The sequence below is a fragment of the Oratosquilla oratoria genome, chromosome 25, assembly GCF_046742065.1.
Source record: "Oratosquilla oratoria isolate Oo_2021 chromosome 25, ASM4674206v1, whole genome shotgun sequence".
In the NCBI taxonomy this organism is placed as follows: domain Eukaryota; kingdom Metazoa; phylum Arthropoda; class Malacostraca; order Stomatopoda; family Squillidae; genus Oratosquilla; species Oratosquilla oratoria.
Genome location: NC_134801.1, coordinates 57713178 through 57733809, shown reverse-complemented (window position 1 = coordinate 57733809; position 20632 = coordinate 57713178). Strand labels below are relative to the sequence as shown.

The 20632-nt window shown below is 43.5% G+C and overlaps 1 protein-coding gene across 1 annotated transcript in view; it reads right to left on the bottom strand.

Moving 5' to 3' along the window:
- Positions 1–20255, bottom strand: part of LOC143038970 (uncharacterized) — a 40456-nt gene extending 20201 nt beyond the window's left edge. The window contains exon 1 of the mRNA XM_076208814.1: positions 20186–20255. The gene's annotated coding sequence lies outside the window, so the exon portion shown is untranslated. The remainder of the gene's footprint in view (positions 1–20185) is intronic.
- Between the last annotated feature and the right edge of the window lie 377 nt (positions 20256–20632).

Sequence of the window (20632 nt, the reverse complement as noted above, 5' to 3'; positions counted from 1 at the left end):
CAATAATAATAACAACAACAATGGTAATAGTAGTAATAATAACCTAATTATAAGTAAACAATTCAATCCGTGCTTATTGAAAAACGACAGGCAATCCTAGAATTAAAAACCCTGAACTACGAGTAAATAAGAGTGATGTAGTTACAAAGAGGACATAATAGTACCTAATGTCTACAAACAAGCACGTGATTCATCCACAAGTAGGTTGGCATTCCTTGACAGGTTCATCAATCATCTCAAGACGAAATACATGGATGCCTTTCACAGCAAGCCTTACCTGGCATCTGTTATACTAGCATTTTTTCCCAGGTAAAGGTTATATGGTTCTAAAATTTAACTTGTATATTCCAAGGGTTTTTTCCCCCTTACAAGCGAGGTAGCCAAGTCAGAGGCACGCACCCACATCCCCCCTCTCATATTAGCTCCTCATGGATGAAGCTTCTGTAAACCTAAACTTATGGTTGACCTTGTTGAGGTCACTCAAGATCAAATATCTTCATGCTAACTGGATGACAACATATGATTCTCTATACGATGACAATAGTAAATCTCTCTCCAGATGCAACAATTTTCGAAGTAAGGACCCCCCCCCAAAAAAAAAAAAAAAAAAAAAAAAAATGACCTCAAGGTCAGTTTTGTCTTCGACCCAAATGACAAGAAGACCGACATATGACTGCCTCTATGCTGATAACCGACACACCCATCTACAGCAGTGGCCAAGTTCTGGTGGGATTTATTTTACTCTGATCAATGGCGTTGGCGCTACCAAAACTTTTTCCCTGACCGATAAAAAAAAAAAAAAAAAAAAAAAAAAAAAAATAATAATAATAATAATAATAATAATAATAATAATTCTTGTTAACCTGAATTACACTGACTGAAGACCTGCTGGTTTTCCCAAACGATATTCCAAAGTGTATAGGGTATTGTATACACTTGTGTATACAGTATTGTATAGAAGAATGGATGGGACTGGATACTTGCCTTTTGACCCGACTACCTCCCTTGTAAGGGGGGAAAATCACTTGAAGTATATTGATAGATATTGTGCATTAATGCCCGTTCTCTATTGTGATAACACTTTAACTGAGAAAAAGCCTGAAATAAACGGGACCCTTGTTCAGGAAATTACGTCAAAAGGAAACAAAAACAACAACGACAACTTAAGTTCACCTGTGATGTGCAGGTCTTGGTTGATTTTGTTTGTAGCAACTGTGATGAAATGGGTTTTGTTAATTAATTTGGGGGGACAAATGTTCACTGTATAACATTTTCGAGTTTAAGAGGGGCATTACGATGACTGGTTACAGTACTGTTGGTGTATCGGAGGGTTTGGGAGTGCCACTTATGTACGAGTATCTTGTGAGCACCAAATGGAAGGAGCCAACATCATGGATGATGGTGCACTTTTGCTCCAAATTTTTTTCTCGTTTTTCAGTAACACGTAAACGCTTTTTTTTTCTTTTTAGTTTGAAAAATATATATTTCTCCATAGAATTGTTACGTTAGATTAGGAGCTGTTGCACAATGTAAGCTTCATGTTAAACATCCATGTTTGTGCGTTTCTGTGTTTTGTACCAAGATTTAACGCTTGATTCTCCTGGTCATCTACAGTGAGCTGGTAGAGCAGAAAATGCTAAGAATAAGCTTGTACTTTTCTGTCCTGGCTACAGTAATTTATTTTTAATGGTTTTAGAGGAGGCTCGGGCTGGGGGAAGTAGCTTAGTAGTGTTGTCCAAACCGGGGACCGCGTACCCCTGAGGCTAACATGGTACGTGAACAAACAAGGAACACACACACACACACAACAGAAACATCCCATTTTCTATGACAACAGAGAGAGAGGGAGCTGAGGGATGGGTACGCGAACAAACAAGGCACACATATACACACACAATTAATGCATTATTTGCATTATCTTAAATAAAACTGAGTTTGTTCAGGTATGTTGGACGGGGGGGGGGGCGACGTAACAGTAGATAATGAAGGGAACAATAAGTAAAAATGCTTGGGCAACACTAGTTTAGAGGATGAAGGAACTGAGGTAAATGGGTGTTCAGAGTGCCATGTAGATGTGCATGACCATAGTCTTCATTCTGGTTGATGCAGACATCACTGCCCAGGTTTGCAGTTCGTCAAGCTAGTTCAGCAAAGTCCCACAGCCTGCTTCGTTATTGTCACTGACGGTGAAGACAATCGTAATCATCAATTTATTTTCATCAGGAACCTGAGGAACTGAATGGTTACCGTACTTCCTTATAGCAGTCTGTTGGTGATCGACGACAGTGCTCCGGTGAGGTGATATGAAGTTGAGTGAGGCTGGGTAGTGATGCTGTCTTTGTCGCTGAATGGGACTTAGTAACCATGTAATGAGGGCAAAAACAACTGATTGTTTTATGAGACGATTAGATAACTTTATGGACCGGGATGGCAGGTGGTAATAGGGCACGGAACTGCCTTGTGCAGGCCTCAAGGTCTCTTGCAGTCTCTTCCATTCTTCTGTTCTTCAGTGTGTTGTTGGCAAAGATGAGGAAACAGATGGGACCCACTCTGGTTCCGAGTGTATTTCGGTGATCAAGAAGAGCTCCAAAGAAGTGAAGAGCCTCCCACCGTTCACTTATGACATAACCACGAGACTAAACTTCAGCGTAACCGTCGCAAAAAAAAAAAAATAATAATAATAATAATAATAATGATAATAATAACAACAACAACAACAATAATAATAATAAAGGCTGACTAGGTCAGGAACCTTGTTTGAGCATTAAACCTTCACACATCGAACTTCTCTGATGGCTAAGTTATCATCTATGGGGGTCCGGAGAGAGAGAGAGAGAGAGAGAGAGAGAGAGAGAGAGAGAGAGAGAGAGAGAGAGAGGAGGGATAGTTGCCCCCCCTACTACAAATCCAGTGTGTGATTAGAACTTTGCAGGTCTTGTATACTTTGGTTAAATTTTCTTGTTATAGAAGACCAGCGTATGACTGATGAAAGTAAAAATACGACTCCTGTAGATAATGCATATGTATATCTATGCGGCCAATTTGAAGAGTGCATCTTGATGTAAACCTGTACTTAACCAAGATACGAGAAAAACAAAACCGAACTTAAACTATCACATGTACAACACCATACAATCACACCCAGATCACAAAAAAGGTCTTACATACAAACTCAATACGATATCCCACCCAAAAAAAAAAAAAAAAAAAAAAAAAAAAAAAAATAAAAATAATAAAAATAACAATAATAATAATCCTCTCAAGAGATACACGAACACTAGTACCACCCTTACGTTCAGGACACCATCCAGCAATGAGACAGAACTAGCATAAAATAGGCCATAGAGCCAAACTACCCTATATGCAACCATTACACAGAGGGTACTAAACGTCCTATAATACATTACCCCACACTAACAATCCCCACATAAGAGCAAATGTCTTCCTTGTGTTACCTATGGGCCTGATCTACAACGAAATGATAAATCATCACAAAATTTTTGGTTTAAGAAGGAAATAAGCAAGAACTGGTTTACCAATAGAACAGAACCGACTTAGTGACCATGTAATGAGCGTTGAAACTATTGGTCGTTTTAAGAAAAGATAACTTTATGGATAGGTATGACGGGTGGTAAGGGACATGGAACTGCCAAGTGTAGGCCTTAGGGTCTCTTGCAGTCTCCTTCATTCTTAGGTTCTTATCATCATCTTTACTGTTATTGAGAATAAGGTGGGGAGTACCGGAGGAGGCTACTTATGACGACTGTGGCTTTGGTTAAAGTAAGTTCTTCCCAAGAGATGACGGTCTTGTATTTTTCCTCGTTTCTGAAGTGGAAGATAATTGGTGACTTTAGCGTTGGTAAGACATAACTCAGGGAGTAGCCTGTGACCTTCTTCAGTCGAAGAGGGGTCGCCGAAAGCGCGAAGAAAAGAAAAAACATATTTGGCACATTGAGGGAAAGATCAAGGTTAGACGGCAAACGTATGTGAAGTTTATATGTTGAAACGTGTGTGTGTGTGTGTGTGTGTGTGTGTGTGTGTGTGTGTGTGTGTGTGTGTGTGTGTGCACTTGGCTGGTTAAAATTAACTTCAGAGTCCCATACTCTATCTGACGATACTGTCTCTTCCTCCATGTTATTCCGCGGATCAATGCATCATGTGGAGTACTGTATTTCTAGTGTGTGTGTGTGTGTGATGTATCAGTGTCCTCTCTCTCTGAATGTGTGCACCTGCGTACATATATAAGCGTCAGTGGTATCTCTAAATGTGTCCGTGCGTACACACACACACACACACATATATATATATATATATATACATATACAGTGTGTGTGTGTGTGTGTGTGTGTGTGTGTGTGTGTGTGTGTGTGTGCGCGCGCGACTCACCAAGGTCTTGGGTCACATGCCAAGAGTTCCATAGCTTGGATGGCCCAATCTATGGGTAGTGCTGTGACCATAAACACACTCCTTGCTCAAGGGAAAGGGTGATGGCTTGAGTGTTGTAATGCTGGGTGGGAACCGATCTCGGGACCGCTGAGTTTACTGCCCAAGACTCTATGTGTGTGTGTGTGTGTGTGTGTGTGTGTGTGTGTGTGTGTGTGTGTGTGTGTGTGTGTGTGTATGTGTGATTCACCATGGTCTTAGATCACAAGCCGAGTTCCACCAAAGACTGAATGGATCTATGGGTAATGCTGTGACCGTAAACACACGCACGCACGCACACACACACACACCACGCATTGCTCAAGGGAATGGGTGACGGCTTGTAGTGTTGTGATACTGGGTGGTGACCTATCTCAGGATCGCTGAGACTGTCAAAGACGAGAGCACTAAAACAGCAAACTAGTGTGTGCGTATGCGTGTGTGTGTGTGTATACGTGCGTGTGTGTGTGTGTGTGTGTGTGTGTGTGTGTGTGTGTGTGTGTGTGTGTGTGTGTGTGTGTGTGTGTGTGTGTGATCTATAAGACGCACGACAATGTCGCAGGAGGTCACACACCGTCTCGTTACCTGCCAATCACAGCGTCCCATGCCCTTGGTTAAGACTGCACCAACATTACAATTACCTTGACACGCCCCCTCACCTCTTCAAACTAACAGGTACACGAACCTCGAACACCAAGCAATTTCGTGCAGTACTCTATGCCAATGTGTGCGTGCGTGCGTGCGTGCGTGTGTGTATGTGTGTGTTTACCTAACTAGCACACAGGAAAAGAGGAACATTTGTGAGGTCCTCCTGTCTCTTTCTCCCCAATTATCATACCAAACTTCAAATTCGTGTGTGTGTGTGCGTGTGTGTGTGTGTGTGTGTGTGTGTGTGTGTGTGTGTGTGTGTGTGTGAGAGAGAGAGAGAGAGATAGAGAGAAAGAGAGAGAGAGAGATTCACCACAGCGTTTGCGTAATGCAGAATTACCACGTCGGTTCCTTTGGTCACCAGGAGTCTGAACTGATAACATTACATCTCCTCCTTGCGTCTGTGTCGCAGAAGAGCCTTCCAGAGACCCTACCGATGGGCCGCGACCTCTTTCTGGGTGACGTCTGGCGCCTGATCCAGGTCGGTGCCGGCGCCAACCCTTACCGGAAGGCCGACCGCCCTTCCAACTGTACGGCTCCTCCCCCGTGGGAGTTCCTTCCAAGTTAACAAGGAGCCACGTAGCGACCCACTATCTAAGTCCAGGGTCGGGAACCTTTGGCACGTCACAAGGTTGACTCTGGCACGCCAGGTGGTTTTGAAATGTTGTTACAGCATCGAAACACGTCACTACTTCAAATGGATCACATGAAGAATTGCCACCCCAGACTTCGACAGGGTGACAATTCTTCATGTGGGCTATCCTAGGGTGACAATTCTTCATGTGGGCCATCCTGGGTTTACGATTCTTCGGTTGTATAAGTTGATGACAATAAGCATAACCCTCATTCAACCTAACCTAATCTTTATTCTACTGTTGATATTCGGCGTACTGGGGTGACAATTCTTCAGGTGGGATCTCATGGGGTGACGATTCTTCATGTGGGAATACTGGGGTGACTATTATTCAGGTGGGATCTCATGGGATGACAATTCTTCAGGTGGGATCTCATGGGGTGACGATTCTTCACGTGGGATCTCATGGGGTGACAATTCTTCAGGTGGGATCACATGGGGTGACAATTCTTCAGGTGGGATCACATGGGGTGACAATTCTTCATATAGGCGTTCTGGGAGTGACAATTCTTCATGTGGGATCTCATGGGGTGACGATTCTTCGTGTGGGCGTTCTGGGGGAGGGGGTGACAATTCTTCATGTAACCAATTTCAAATAAATAAATAGTGACGACAAGAGATCATACGGAAATCAAACCTTCCAAGATTTAAGATCCCCACTGTAGTAAAACAGTGCATATTATGAACTGACATTAACTAGCGCAGTAAGAAGCTCTATTGGGATACAGAGTTCCACAAATCAAAGTAACTGGCACAGTATCTTCCAGAGGCTACAGACCCGACCTGGGCATTTTTTATAACGAAGAAAAATGCGTCAGTGCGCATGAGTGGGGTCGACAAGGTAGGATGTGGAGTGAGTTCCACAGATGGGCTTCGTCGATCCAGCTTGGGGATCCGACTGCTCCACCTTCCAAAGGTCAACGAAAGGAAGAGCATACCGACAGGAGACCTTTTGGTCCATAACTAGGTCGGATGCTAAGAATAGATAATTAAATGAAGAAATTAATAAACAAGGAACCAAACAATTGGTTGTCCTTTCGTAACTCACCACCAGCGTCTCTGGGCAGAGGGAAAGTGCCTACAACTGAATTGGATCCCCAGCCAGGAGGAACGTAAGAACATGATAATGAGGGAGGCTGCAAGAGACCCTAAGGCCTACACTAGGCAGTTCCATACCCTTTACCACCTGCCATCCCTATCCATAAAGTTACCTCAGCGCTAACCACATGGTAACTAAATCTATTCCATTCGCTAACCACTGTTGGAGAACCAATTCTTGCTAGGGCAATGGACAAAGATGACCGAAGGCAGACTCCATAACAAGTCGGTACATCACCTCGCCAGCAACAGGTCAAGACAGGTCAGGAGAGGTCAAATCAGGGTCACAACCAGCAGGAGAGGACCCTCAGCTCCAGGGATGTCATGATCCCTTTTTAATGGTTTACCAACAGATTGGTTACCGAATGGAACAAACTTAGTCACCTTGTAGTGAGCGCTGAAACAATGGGTTGTTTGAAGAGAAGATGAGGTGATTTCATGGATAGGGATGACAGTTGGTAAGGGACATGGAACTGCCTAGTGTAGGCCTTACGGTCTCTTGCGATCTCTCCTCTATTCTTATGTTCTTAGTGCCTCCGGTTGGGCTACTGCAAGAGGAATGAAGTTCGATCGCTTCCTGGGGAAGACAAGCTACCACTGCAACTCCACAGACTCCAAACTTTCCCCACTCCCATTTCCTGTCCCGCCATGGAGTTGCTGAGGCCAGTGACCACTCCAGCGTTACAACTCGGACCGAAACAAAGAAGAGTCTTGAGGCCAGCATGGCTCGGGAAGCTACGCTTCCTGGATAGCCCAAGACTTCTTCCAGGAGCTACGGACGGGTACTTCTCCCGTGCAGACCATTCCAGTATGATCCCTCACCCCCCCCCCCTCTCCCTTTCGGAGACAAACGGGGGCGTGGCGACGAGTCAAAGATGACCTCATTTTGATGTTTCCACTCGAAAAGCCGCACTGTACCAGTTATAAGTACCGGTTACACCAGACAGTAAATAATTACCTTGTAAACCAGTTATGAGCATTGTATAATTAAGTATACAATTATCTTGTCAACTAGCTGAGTATTGCGTCATACGGTATATAGTTATCTTGGAATATGTATATGTTTTTATACAACGAGCCTTTACTTTTTTTTTTTTTGTAACTACATACAATACTCATCTTTCTCTTTCACGATGCTATCATCATCAAATATATTGGTGTTACTGGTCTATTCATCATGACAACACAAACAGTGACTTATATAGGAATTCTCCAATCAGATATCCTATCATTAAAAACTGTCTTCATTTATCCGGTCTTCAGGAATTACTTCACCCATGCAGATTACCAATTCACAAGTTCCAATGTCCACATGAGTATAATTGGATAGATACCTTATCAAAAGCTTCCTTCAAATATAAGCATACACAGTTCATCCACCTGTCTCTTGTTAGCACATCACTCTTGAATAAAATCCCCAATTTTCAAACTCATTTTTTATTTCTGGATCTGAACTGGTTATCTGCCTGAACATTCCTCTCTTGCAAACACTGCCAACATTTCACTGCTTTCTTGCACATGTTGGTCAAGGACACTGGACTAAAATTTAAGGGTTCTTCCACATTTCCTTCTTGATGTGGTAGATGTGTTCATGGGCCCAAACCAGTTGCCAACAACTGGAAACGAGACGTCCTAGAGCGACTTTCCCACTTCCTGAAGGCTGGAGTAGGACTTGCTGACGTCTCTGTCATTGGTAGCCTACCTTTCTGAGGGCTTGGCAGTCCACAACATCTACTCTGACAAGGTTACCGACGAGGGAAACCAGATGCTCCAAAAACTAGGCTACAGCCAAGGTTCTCAACCTATTTCCACGCGTACCCCGTCCTTATGAATTGCTGTCATTTTAACCTCCTGGAGATGACTTCAACACTAAATTAAATCGTTTTGCATCCACTAACTGCCACTAACTTTCGGCTGGCTGGTCCACTTGTGAACCACCGTGGCCCACTAGGGGTCTATGGACCACAGGTTGAGAACCACTAGGCTACAGCACCACCGACTAAGGTCTTCGTCCATTAAGACGACCCTGAAGTCCTCCCGTATGAAGATCTCCAAATGTATCACCCACAAGTCTGAGATCTTTTTCCAATGCTTGAAGCCAATCCTGGCATCTTGGCTCACGAAGAAGTCAGTGACGCAGCCAAGAGTGTGCAGTCAACGTGGCGACAGACGAAGAGTGCTCTAATGAAGAGCGAAAATCGTGGAGCATATCAGGACCCTCTAAGACTCGACTAAGAAATCCCTGTGTGTTAGGAGCTGAACGTGTTCGCTGAATATGCTATATCGCGCTACCATAACTTTAGAATTATCTACACTCACTCATTACAAGTTCAGAAAGAAAGAGTAGTTAGATACGAATCTTCGCCTGGGAATAAAAATGTATTTCCATTTGTATGCTCTGCTCGTAAGCAAAAGTCGTTTACACATTAATCTAACAATATTGCAAAAATATGGATACTTAGGTAGCAGATTCTTGTCGGGTGGCTTCCGTTGGCATTTGATATTTAGTTAACCAAAGCGGCTAAGGAGAGGAATGGCGTGTACTGGAGGTCGTTGGGAGGTTCGGTTAAGCCTTAGACATACCAAACTGACCTGTTGCCGACCACCTTGGCACTTTGGTTTCTCTCGTGGTTAGCGTCAGGTGATTCCATGTTCATCTTCTTCATGGCGAGGGAGATTCATTCCAATCGCAATGTCTTGAATTATTTTCATAAACAGGGGAACGGCACAAATCAGCCTGGTCGCCGGCGGTGGTCGGAAACAGGTCGTAAGCTTGGTGTGACTGGGCCCTTAGGTGTTGTGTAGAAAACACGTCTGCCATGCTTCTGCCATGCTTCTGCCATGCTGATGGGCGTTGTATGGACATGTGTTGGTCTTCATGAGTAACTGAGGTTTCAACGGTTTGGTAGATTGGTTTGACACGAGTGCTCTTGATAAGGTAGAGCTATTTTAGTGGTATCAAATTGCCATGTATATCCAAGGGGGGGGGCAGTTTCTGTGTATAAGCTTTTTAGTGAAGTACTGCGAAAGACCTGTGCTAAGGTGTAGGCCTAGGAAGCGTACATGATCTTGCATTTGGAGGGCCGTGTGTGTGTGTGTGTGTGTGTGTGTGTGTGTGTGTGTGTGTGTGTGTGTGTGTGTGTGTGTGTGTGTGTGTGTGTGTGTGTGTGTGTGTGTGTGTGAAGGCCGGGTATAAGCTCCAGAGTGATTATCTATCTACTCTCCATCTTGTGTAGGACAACAGCTTTGGGAGATTGAAAGCTCAGAGGCAGGATTTTTATAATTTTGAGGTGGGGAATCTAGATGAATCTCTCTCTCTCTCTCTCTCTCTCACACACACACAGACAACTACCATAAGGAGTGTAATGTTTCTTTGATGTGCTGAAGGAGTAACTTTGCTGCACCGTAGTCGACAGAAGCGGAGGGTGACTTGGAGGTGGAGAAACAGAATCCAAGGTTTTCTGCCCACTAATGCACTCGGACAAGGCATTTTGGAGAAGGCGCAGGACAGTGCTAGGTGATCGACATACAGGTTTGCAGGTGTGTATACATACATACACACACACACACACACACACACACACACACACACACACACACACACATATATATATATATATATATATATATATATATATATATACATACAATATATGCAGAAGAAACACTAAGGAAAATAATCAATTGATGGCCGAGCGCTTTCGTCTATTTAGACATCCTTGGTGGTTTTTCTGCATATTTAGAATCACGAGTTTATGTGCTTTCTCATGCACACACACACATATATATATGCATTATATATATATATATATATATATATATATATATATATATATATATATATATATTTATTGGGTAGGGTTTTCTTGCGTTATCTATAGCTTGGGTGAAAAGAGGAGTTCTGAGGACATTTCCTTGAAGAACTCCCTTGTTGGGTATGTGGTGAGGATAGGTGGTGAGGACTGCACAGCTCCCCGAAATCGTACGAGTCAAAAGGTTCTGGAGGATTCTTCGTTTCCAGGTCGAGTCACATACTTTTTCCAAATCAAAGAATACAGCGGAGGCATGTTTGAAGGAGGGAGAAAAAGAAGACACTGATTTAGTTCCGAGTTCATTCCTGACCGGTTTCGCTCTACGCTTCTTCTGTGGTTAGGGCGAAACCGGTCAGTGATAAACTCTGAACTAGACCCCCGTGTCTTCTTTTTCCACCATCTTGAACTGCTCACAATATCTTAACATAGATTATCGTTTCTGCCTGATTTATGATATCTGCAGTGGTTTAGCCAGTTTGGAGTCCTATTGAAGTGATGCAATGAGAAAATAGTGTTGCTGTTGCAATGATGCTCGAAACGTGAATTTTTTTCTCTTTCTTAGAGCTTACAGAGTCAGTTTGTAAGTCCGATTGGGACAGTAGTTATTTATAGAGATTTCCTCCTTTCTTAGTTTGGGAGAATGAGAAAATGTGGCGCAATCTGGGCTTCACCAAGGGGACCATCGTGTCGTGATGTGGATGGTACGGTTTCTGATAATGATAAGGTTGGTGCTGAGGTTATGTGGTTCGTGAGATAAGCAAGTGTTGAGCCTATTGTCTGAACAATTGCCCAGTTTGATCGAGAAAGGGACCATCGAGGCTGTAACTGTGTGTGCGTGTGTGTGTGTGTGTGTGTGTGTGTGTGTGTGTGTGTGTGTGTGTGTGTGTGTGTGTGTGTGTGTGTGTAAGTGGGAAATGGTCACTATAATGTAAGTCTGGTACTACCAACCATTCATAGTCCAGGAGGAGATCCGGTGGACACAATGGCAGGACAATGCATGCGTGGTTCATTGTGTGAAAGGCTTAGGATGGTAAGTGTTATATAGTGATGGTGAGTTGTTATGAAAAAGGATAGTTTGCTTCCTGGACTTGTGCTGGTGGTGTGTTTGTGTCTGTCTTGCATTGAAGTCTCTTAGTAGAAGACAAAAGGGGGCTGGATCTCTTTGCAGAAAATATAAGGGGGATGGGTCTCTTAGAAGACAAAAGAGGGGTGGGTCTCTTTGTAGAAGATATAAGGGGAGGTCTCTTAATAGAATATATAAGGGGAAGTCTCTTAATAGAATGTATAAGGGGAGGTCTCTTAAAGATATAAAGGGGTCTCTTTAGAAGATATGAGAGAGGGCTCTTAGTTGAAGATAAAAAAAAGGGGGCTCTTAGAATAAGATATAGGGGGTCTCTTAGAAGACATAAGGGGGTGGGTCTCTTAATAGAGGACATAAGGGGGTGGGTCTCTTTATGGGGGTCTCTTAGTAGATTATATAAGGGGGGTCTCTTAGAAGATATAAGGTGGGTGGATCTCTTAGGAGATATAAAGGGGGTTTCTTAGTAGATATATGGGGGTCTCTTAGTAAATATAAGGGGGAGTTTCTTAGAAAGTATAGAGGGCTCTTAGTAGAAGATATAGGAGGATCTCTTTGTAGAATATATACAGGAGGGTCTTAGGAAAATGACAAAGAGGGTCTCTTTAGAAGATATAAGGGGGAGCCTTTTAATAGAAGTTATAAGGGGGTTCTCTTAGTAGAAGGTATAATGGGGTCTCTTAGTAGAAGATATATAGGGGTCTCCTAGTAGAAGGTATAAGGGGGCCTCTTAGTAGAAGATATATGGGGGTCTTTTAGTAGATATAAGGGGAGGGTCTCTTAGTAGAATATACGAGTATAAGGGGGGTCTTTTAGTATAAAACATAAGGAGGTCTCTTATCAAAAGATATAATGGAGTGGTTCTATTAGTAGAAGATAAGGGGGTTCTTAGTAGATGATATAAGGGAGGTCTTTTAGTAGAAGTTATAATGGGGTCTTTAAGTATAATATAAAAGGTGGTCTCTTAGTAGAAGATATAGGGGGAGGGCTCATGGTAGAAGATATAGGGGGTCTCTTAGTAGAAGATATAAAGGGGGTCTCTTAGTAGAAGATATAAGGGGGGTGGGTCTCTTAGTAGAACATATAAGGGGAGCCTCTTTGTAGAAGATATAAGGGATCTCTTAGAAGCTATTAGGGATCTCTTAGTAGAAGATATAAGGGAGATGGGGTCTCTCAGTAGGAGATATAAGGGGGTCTCTTAGTAGAATATATGAGGGGGTGGGTCTCTTAGTAGAAGATATAAAGGGAGTGGGTTTACTTTAATTAGAAGATATAAGGAGGGCGGGTCTCTTATTAGAAGGTACAAGGGGGTTTCTTAGTAGATGATATAAGGTGGGTCTTTAGTAGAATATATAAGGGGTGGGTCTCTTAGAAGAAGATATGGGGGGTTCTCTTAGTAGATGATATAAGGGGGTGGGCCTCTTAGTAGATGATATAAGGGGGTGGGTCTCCTAGTAGAAGATATAAGGTCTCTTAGTTGATGATATAAGGGGGTCAGTTAGAATATATAGGGTGTGGGTCTCTTAGTAGAAGATAGAAGGGGGTCTCTTAGTAGAAGATAGAAGGGGGTCTCTTAGTAGAAGATAGAAGGGGGTCTCTTAGTAGAAGATATAAGGAGGCCTCTTAGTAGAAGATATAAGGGGGGTCTCTTAGTAAATGATATAAGGGGGGTCTCTTAGTAAATGATATAAGGGGGGTCTCTTAGTAAATGATATAAGGGGGTCTCTTAGTAAATGATATAAGGGGGTCTCTTAGTAGATAATATAACGGGGTGGGTCTCTTAGTAGAAGATATAAGGGAGATCTCTTAGTAAAAGTTATGAGGAGGGTCTTTTAGCTGAAGATAAAGGGGTGAGTCTCTAAGTAGAATATATAAGGGCGGTCTCTTAGTAGAAAATATAAGGGAGGATCTCTTAGTAGAAGATATAAGGGGTGGTCTCTTAGTAGAAGACATAAGTGCAGGTATCTTCGTAGAAGTTGTAAGGGCGTTCCCTTAGGAAAATATAAAAGGCTGGTCTCTTAGTAGAAGATTTAGGAGGGAGGGCTCTTAATAGAAGATATAAGGGAAGTCTCCAAGTAGAAGATAAAAAGGGGGTCTCTTTGTAGAAGATATAAGGGGGTCCTCTTATTAGAACATATAAGGGGGTCCTCTTATTAGAACATATAAGGGGGTCTCTTAGTAGATGTAAGGGGGATATCTTAGAAGATATAAAGGGTCTCTTAGTAGAAGTTATAAGGGGGGCTCGTTGTGGAAAATATAAAGGGGGTCTCTAGTTGAAGATATATGGGGGGTCTCTTAGTAGATATAAGGGGAGTCTCTTGGTCGAAGATATAAGGGTGGCTCTTTGTAGAAGATATAGGGAAGTCTCTTAGAAGAAGATATAAGGAGTGGGTCTATAGTAAAGGATATGAGGGAGGTCTCTTAGTAGAGGTTATAAGGAGGGCTCTCTTAGTAGAAGATATAAGGGGGTGGGTCTCTTTGTAGAAGAAATAAGGGAGGTCTCTTTGTAGAAGAAATAAGGGGGTGGGTCTCTTTGTAGAAGATATAAGGGGAAGTCTCTTTGTAGAAGATATAAGGGGAAGTCTCTTTGTAGAAGATATAAGGGGGGGGGTCTCTTAGTAGAAGATATAAGGGGGTGGGTCTCTTTGTAGAAGAAATAAGGGGGTGGGTCTCTTTGTAGAAGAAATAAGGGAGGCCTCTTAATAAATATAAGGGGGTGGCCTCTCAGTAGGAGATATAAGGGGGGTCTCTTAGTAGAATATATAGGGGCGGTCTCTTAGTAGAAGATATAAAGGGGGTCTCTTAAAAGATATAGGTGGGGTTAATTGGTTAATGAGATCATGTAATGTTTCTAAAGTAATTACTTCTGATAGGCAAAGGTATAATGAACAATTGGTTATTGGACGACGGAGAAAACAAATGGCTTGGAGAGGGTTATGGAGTGTGAGAGGAAGTCATGAAATATATGAAAATATAAGGATTAGTGTAGGAGAGAGGGCAAACGCAGAGTATGGGATCCAATATACTTAACGTTTCGCCCAGCAGGGCTTCTTCAGACGGGCGAGACGTTAAATATATTGCATCCCATACTGTGCGTTTGGCCTCTCGACTACAGTGCTGTTGCACTCGTTGCTGCTTTTACTCAAAAGGATTCTCCTCTTCGTTTGGCTTGGGTAGGTAGAGAAGGGGAGATAGATATGTTATATATATTTCTAAGTAGTTAATGTGTTTGTAGTAATGAATTTAGTCTGGAAAAAATAGGTTTAAGAAGGGAAGTAGGCAAGAATTGGTTTACCAACAGTGGCTAATGAATGGAATAGACTTTGTAATCATGTAGTGAGCGCTGAAACCATTGGTTGTTGTTTTAAGAGCTGAGATGACTTTATGGATGGGGGTGATGGGTGGTAATGGACATGGAACTGCTTAGTGCAGGCCTTATGGTCTCCAGCAGTCTCCTCAAGTATTGATGTTCTTACGTTCTGTGTGTGTGTGTGTGTGTGTGTGTGTGTGTGTGTGTGTGTGTGTGTGTGTGTGTGTGTGTGTGTGTGTGTGTGTATAGCTGTGTTTCTTGTAAGCATATGCAGTCAGGATGATAATGCTACAGAAGGATTCGTACGTTTTCCCATTTTGGGATGAGTTCTGGGCATTTCCAATGTATAATAGTGTGCAGTAATGGTGGCTGTCCTGGATCACTTTTCTTCGAAGACCTGAGCAGGATTTGTTGTTCCTGGTGATGGGAATGTGTGTGTGTGTGTGTGTGTGTGTGTGTATTCACTTGGTCTTTGGATCACGTGTTGGACTCGTGATCGACAGCTATTTCCCTCCTGGAAGAAGAGCTCAGAGCTCGTAGGTCCGATCTATGGGTAATGCTATGACCTTGCACACACACACACCCCCCAACTCCCCGCCCACGAGAGTTGGAGTAACACCCCTCAGCGCGCTGCGATACTGATATTATTTCAGCCCCGGGCGAGGATCGAACCGGACCTCCGTAGTGGCAGGCCAGAGCTCTAACCGCAGCGCCATGAGAGTGTGTGTGTGTGTGTGTGTGTGTGTGTGTGTGTGTGTGTGTGTGTGTGTGTGTTCGATTGGGTGAGAACTTGAGATGTAGTTATCCATTCTGGTTGTGCCTGTTGGGGATATTACAGGATCCAGAAGGCTTGCATATGATATGGTGTTTGTGTATCTACTTGGCACTGAGATACGATGGACTCTAGTTAGTACTTTCAGTTTTGAGGCAGCTTTGGGTAATGTGGATGGAGAATGGTTGTGTATGGATGATCCTCTGATGCATGGAAGGGAGTGGGTGAGGGATGGGGGGTGAGGGGGTAAGTGTGAATGATATTTTGACACAGCCCGAAGGGACCTCTCCCCGTCTTCTCTTTTTCTGAATTAGGGGAAGGAGAGGGGGGGGTCGCTGATTAAATGAAGCGGCTTTGCTGATGTGCTGTGTCTAGCTACAATGCTTCTGACCCAGGACAGTGGGTGAGATGCAGGGATGACCCGTCACCCAGGAGGAACCAAGATAAGAGGGAGGGAGGGAGGGGGTGAATGGGAGTGGAGTATGTGGGGATGGAATGGGAGTGGATTTTATGCACCTTTTTTTGGCCACATCCTTTGTAAGGGAGAAAAAGCCGTTGGTATATGTATGTATTAGTTCATGGAATGGTTCATTGACGTTTCTGATGTGGGGTGTTTACTGCTGTGGTATGGTTAGTCCACATGAATAATTGTCACCCTAGGATAGCCCATATGAAGATTTGTCACCCTAGGATAGCTCACATGAAGAATTGTTACTATAGGATAGCCCACATGAAGAAGTGTCACCCTAGGATAGCCCATATGAAGAATTGTCACTCTAGGAGAGCCCACATGAAGAATTGTCATCCACAAAAGATTTGTAACCCTGTCGACGTCTGGGGTGGCGAATCTTCATTTGATCCCTTTCTTGAATTGATATCTTTAGTGTATTTGCATTGTCATTGTTTTTCCTTGGGGCCACATGTCACGTGGAATTCCAAATTTGCCTCCAAATTCATCTTATACTCTCATAGAGACTTCAAGACTCCAAATCAGGGTATACTTCCTCTCGGTATGAGTCAAATTGGTGGTCAGAACCTCAGAGCTCTTTAGGTTTGGGAATGCAATACATCTTGATGGGATTTAGGGTCGTGGTTATCGACTCTGGCGATTGGGTCTGTTGATAACGCCGACGAAGGTGATTATGGCCCTCTGCGGAGAGGGTGGGTAGTTGTTCTGGTATTATCACAGAAGATTAACCTTGAGATCGGGAGGTTGGGGGTGGGACCTTCGCTTCGTTCATACGAACGTCTTGAGAGGCGGAGAGGGAGCGCAACAGAGGGATCTTGGGGCCGTTGTCCCTTTCCTGTTGTTGTTGTTTTGAAAAGGGTAGCACGCTGTTCTCCTTCGACCATGTTTCGAACCCCGTTTCAAGATTTTGCATCCTCTTTGGGAAAGAGAAAGAATGGAGAGGGCTGCAAGGCCTTGGAACGGAATTCTTGTTTTTGTATGTTTGTGTGATGTGGCTGTGTGCTGGGCCTGTGTGTGTGTGTGTGTGTGTGCGTGTATACACACACACACACACACACACACACACACACACACACACACACACATATACAGTATATATATATATATATTCTGTTGAAAACGACAGCAAATTCATTAGAAATTAATTTCTTTCTTAAGCTTCTTCCCCTCTCATTTCCCCAGAAATCTACTTTCCGAAAGCTAGAAAGCTTAAGAAAGAAATTAATTTCTAATGAATTTGCTGTCGTTTTCAACAGAATATGCTTAAAAGAGAATCTCCTGCCACGCTTCACGTGCGAGTTTGTCGTGTCCTTTTGTATGTGTAACAAACTAGTATACAGGAAAGGAGACACGTTTGTGGTGTCCTATGATCATAGTAAGAGATGTACAATTAGATGAAAACACACACACACACACAGAGTCAGTCACACATGTGTCTCTTTTGTGTGTGTCAATTTGTCAGTGTGTGTGTTGGTGTGTATATAAGTCTGCTTGTGTGGGTGGGCGATCTTATTTGTGTGTGTGTGTGTGTGTGTGTGTGTGTGTGTGTGTGTGTGTGTGTGTGTGTGTGTGTGTGTGTTTATGTTTGTGTTTGTACTTACACAACTGTACTATACAGAAAAAGAGCAATGCTCGTAGGGTTCCGTCTCCTATTTTTTTTAGGTATCTTAGATAGCTTCAAAAGCATGTATTGCTCCAACCTGGACTATATTTGTTCCCAATTATCATATTTGTACTTCAATCCATGTACTGTTCCAGGCTGGGTTTGATCTAAGTTATTCCATATATTTACGCATCTGTATGGAAAACTCTACTTTTTAATGTCCTTAACACGTGTGGGGTTTCTTAATTTGTGTGTATACACGTGTGTGTACATGCGTGTGTCTATGCACGTGTGTGTGTGTGTGTGTGTGTGTGTGTGTGTGTGTGTGTGTGTGTGTGTGTGTGTGTGCGTGTGTGTGTCATGTGTATGAGAGCATGTTTGTTTCTGTGTAAAGTGTGAAACTGTGAGTGTCCCAGTGGGTGTGTATGCACGTGTATGCAAGTGTGCCCTTGTGTGTGTGTGTGTGTGTGTGTGTGTGTGTGTGTGTGTGTGTGTGTGTGTGTGTGTGCCCGTATGTGTGTGTATTTATGTGCCCGTATATGTGTGTATATATGTACCCGTGATATTTTTGGTGCCTCTGCGTGTCTATGTACACGTGTGTGTGGTGTGTGTGGTGTGTGTGTGTGTGTGTGTGTGTGTGTGTGTGTGTGTGTGTGTGTGTGTGTGTGTGTGTGTGTGTGTGTGTGTGTGTGTGTGTGTGTGTTCGTATATATGTATGTGACTGTACTGTTATGCGGTTTCATGTACCCTCAACCACATGGAACCCTTCACATATGTGCACGCAACTTGAAGCCTGCAAGTGTGCGTGCGTATGTGCACGGCTATGTACACACACAACCTGTGGTCGACATGCACGAGTGTGCACGTGTCTCGTCACCGAGAACCGCGCGGATTCCGCTCCCCGTCCGCTCCCTCCACCACACCACTGACACGGTTGTCAATTCCCCGCGACTGACAACACCTCCAGCCACCACCACCCCCCACCGCGCCCCTCCAACACGCACCAACTGACGTAGAGCGATGCGATGCGAGGAGAGGCGAGGCGAGGCGAGGCGGTCCGGCTCCCCCGAGGCTCAGACTTGTCCGTTGTACGCGGACTGACTGTGCCCATGGTCCTCTTTTCTACCCCCCTTCCCTTCCCCGCTCCCCCTCCATCCCCGCCCCCCCTCCCCTCCTGCCCTCAGTCTCTAGCCGCTGCAACCTCCCCCTGGGACACGCCCACCTGTGTGTGTGTGTGTGTGTGTGTGTGTGTGTGTGTGTGTGTGTGTGTGTGTGTGTGTGTGTGTGTGCGTGTACAAACTCTCACCAAGAAACAAGTCTCTCTCTCTCTCTCTTGTAACAAAACACGACATAAATTTTTTATAAAACTACAGCGTTCACTCTTAGTTCTACTTAAACAACTATAACCAACACTACTTATTACTTAAATTACCTTCAATTACCTTCATAATCCACGGGGAAGTTCTGTCCATCACACAAACTACTACTGCAACTACTACCACGGTTGTTAAAAACTACCACAGTACACATAAACAATAATACACGTTGTAACTACACACACAAAACAACTGCTTCAATAACTTGCTCAACACACTACCTAGTGTAGGCCTTATGGTCTCTTGCAGTCTCCTTCATCCTTATGTTCTTACCTTGACAACAAGACATACCCAACCCGCAGACAGAAAAACACAGAGAACTTTACCCTCCTCCTCCTTCCCCTTCCTCCTCCTCCTCCCCCCGTTCTTCTCACCTCCTCATCCGCTCCTCAGTCACTCATTGTTGTCCACACGCATCCGCGGTTATCCAGCTGTAAACACAGCCTATATTTCGCGTTTATTTCGTAACTGCCTCATCCCGCATTCCGTTTTCTACGGAAAACGGAATCGCCTGTGTCTAATGATCGTGGAAAGTGGGTAACCACAGAACAGCAGTGTGTAATTAACGACCTACAGGCTAATATCTGAGGCTTAGTAAGCACCACAGACATCAACTTGATCATCCCATCAACTGTCATTCCATTTTACGCCAAAACTAGTATATATACACACTCGGCTTTAACACAGCACTTACGAGAGTGTCTGCACATTCGGCAGCTATACATTCTATTGAATCGGAACGAGAATTAGCTCGTCAAACTGTCATTTCTTATGTAGAAAGTGCGTATCACTACCTAGGGGAACCCTCCGCCATTTTCTTGCTACCTCCAGGTCAGAGAAGGGGGAGATTGTAAACACAGCATATTAATCAACTTTTCTCCACAACTAGGCTAACAAATGTTATCCTATTAGTACAGTGGATGCACTATACATGCGTGAACCTGGGGAAAGTTAGTTACTCACCGTGGGAGAGGATAATAAAGTTATAGATCCAATGGTAATCCAACATAAAGTTCCACTCACGAGTCTCAATCAAACACTGAGGCAGACAACGTCAAGCGGGTCCCGATTGGTGAGAATAGCTGCCAAATTTCGCTATACAAAACAATTCTAATGTTTATTCTCGTATACTTGCTACATCCCAGAATTTAGAATATATTGTCTTTGGATTTCCATCTGCTTCTAAAGTGTGTCAGTATCGTAGAATAACTTTTGTGTGTGATTTGCATTAGTTATGGATTAATAGAATTTCTTTTCTGCAGTTCACCACGGTTACCACAGGTCACGTGACCAAAGTCCCGGATGTTACTCTGTATGGATGTATGAGCACATATACAGAAACCTTATTTGTGCAGTATATCATACACGGAATTTATGTATGATCAGTAAATATGGACACGTTATCGCAAT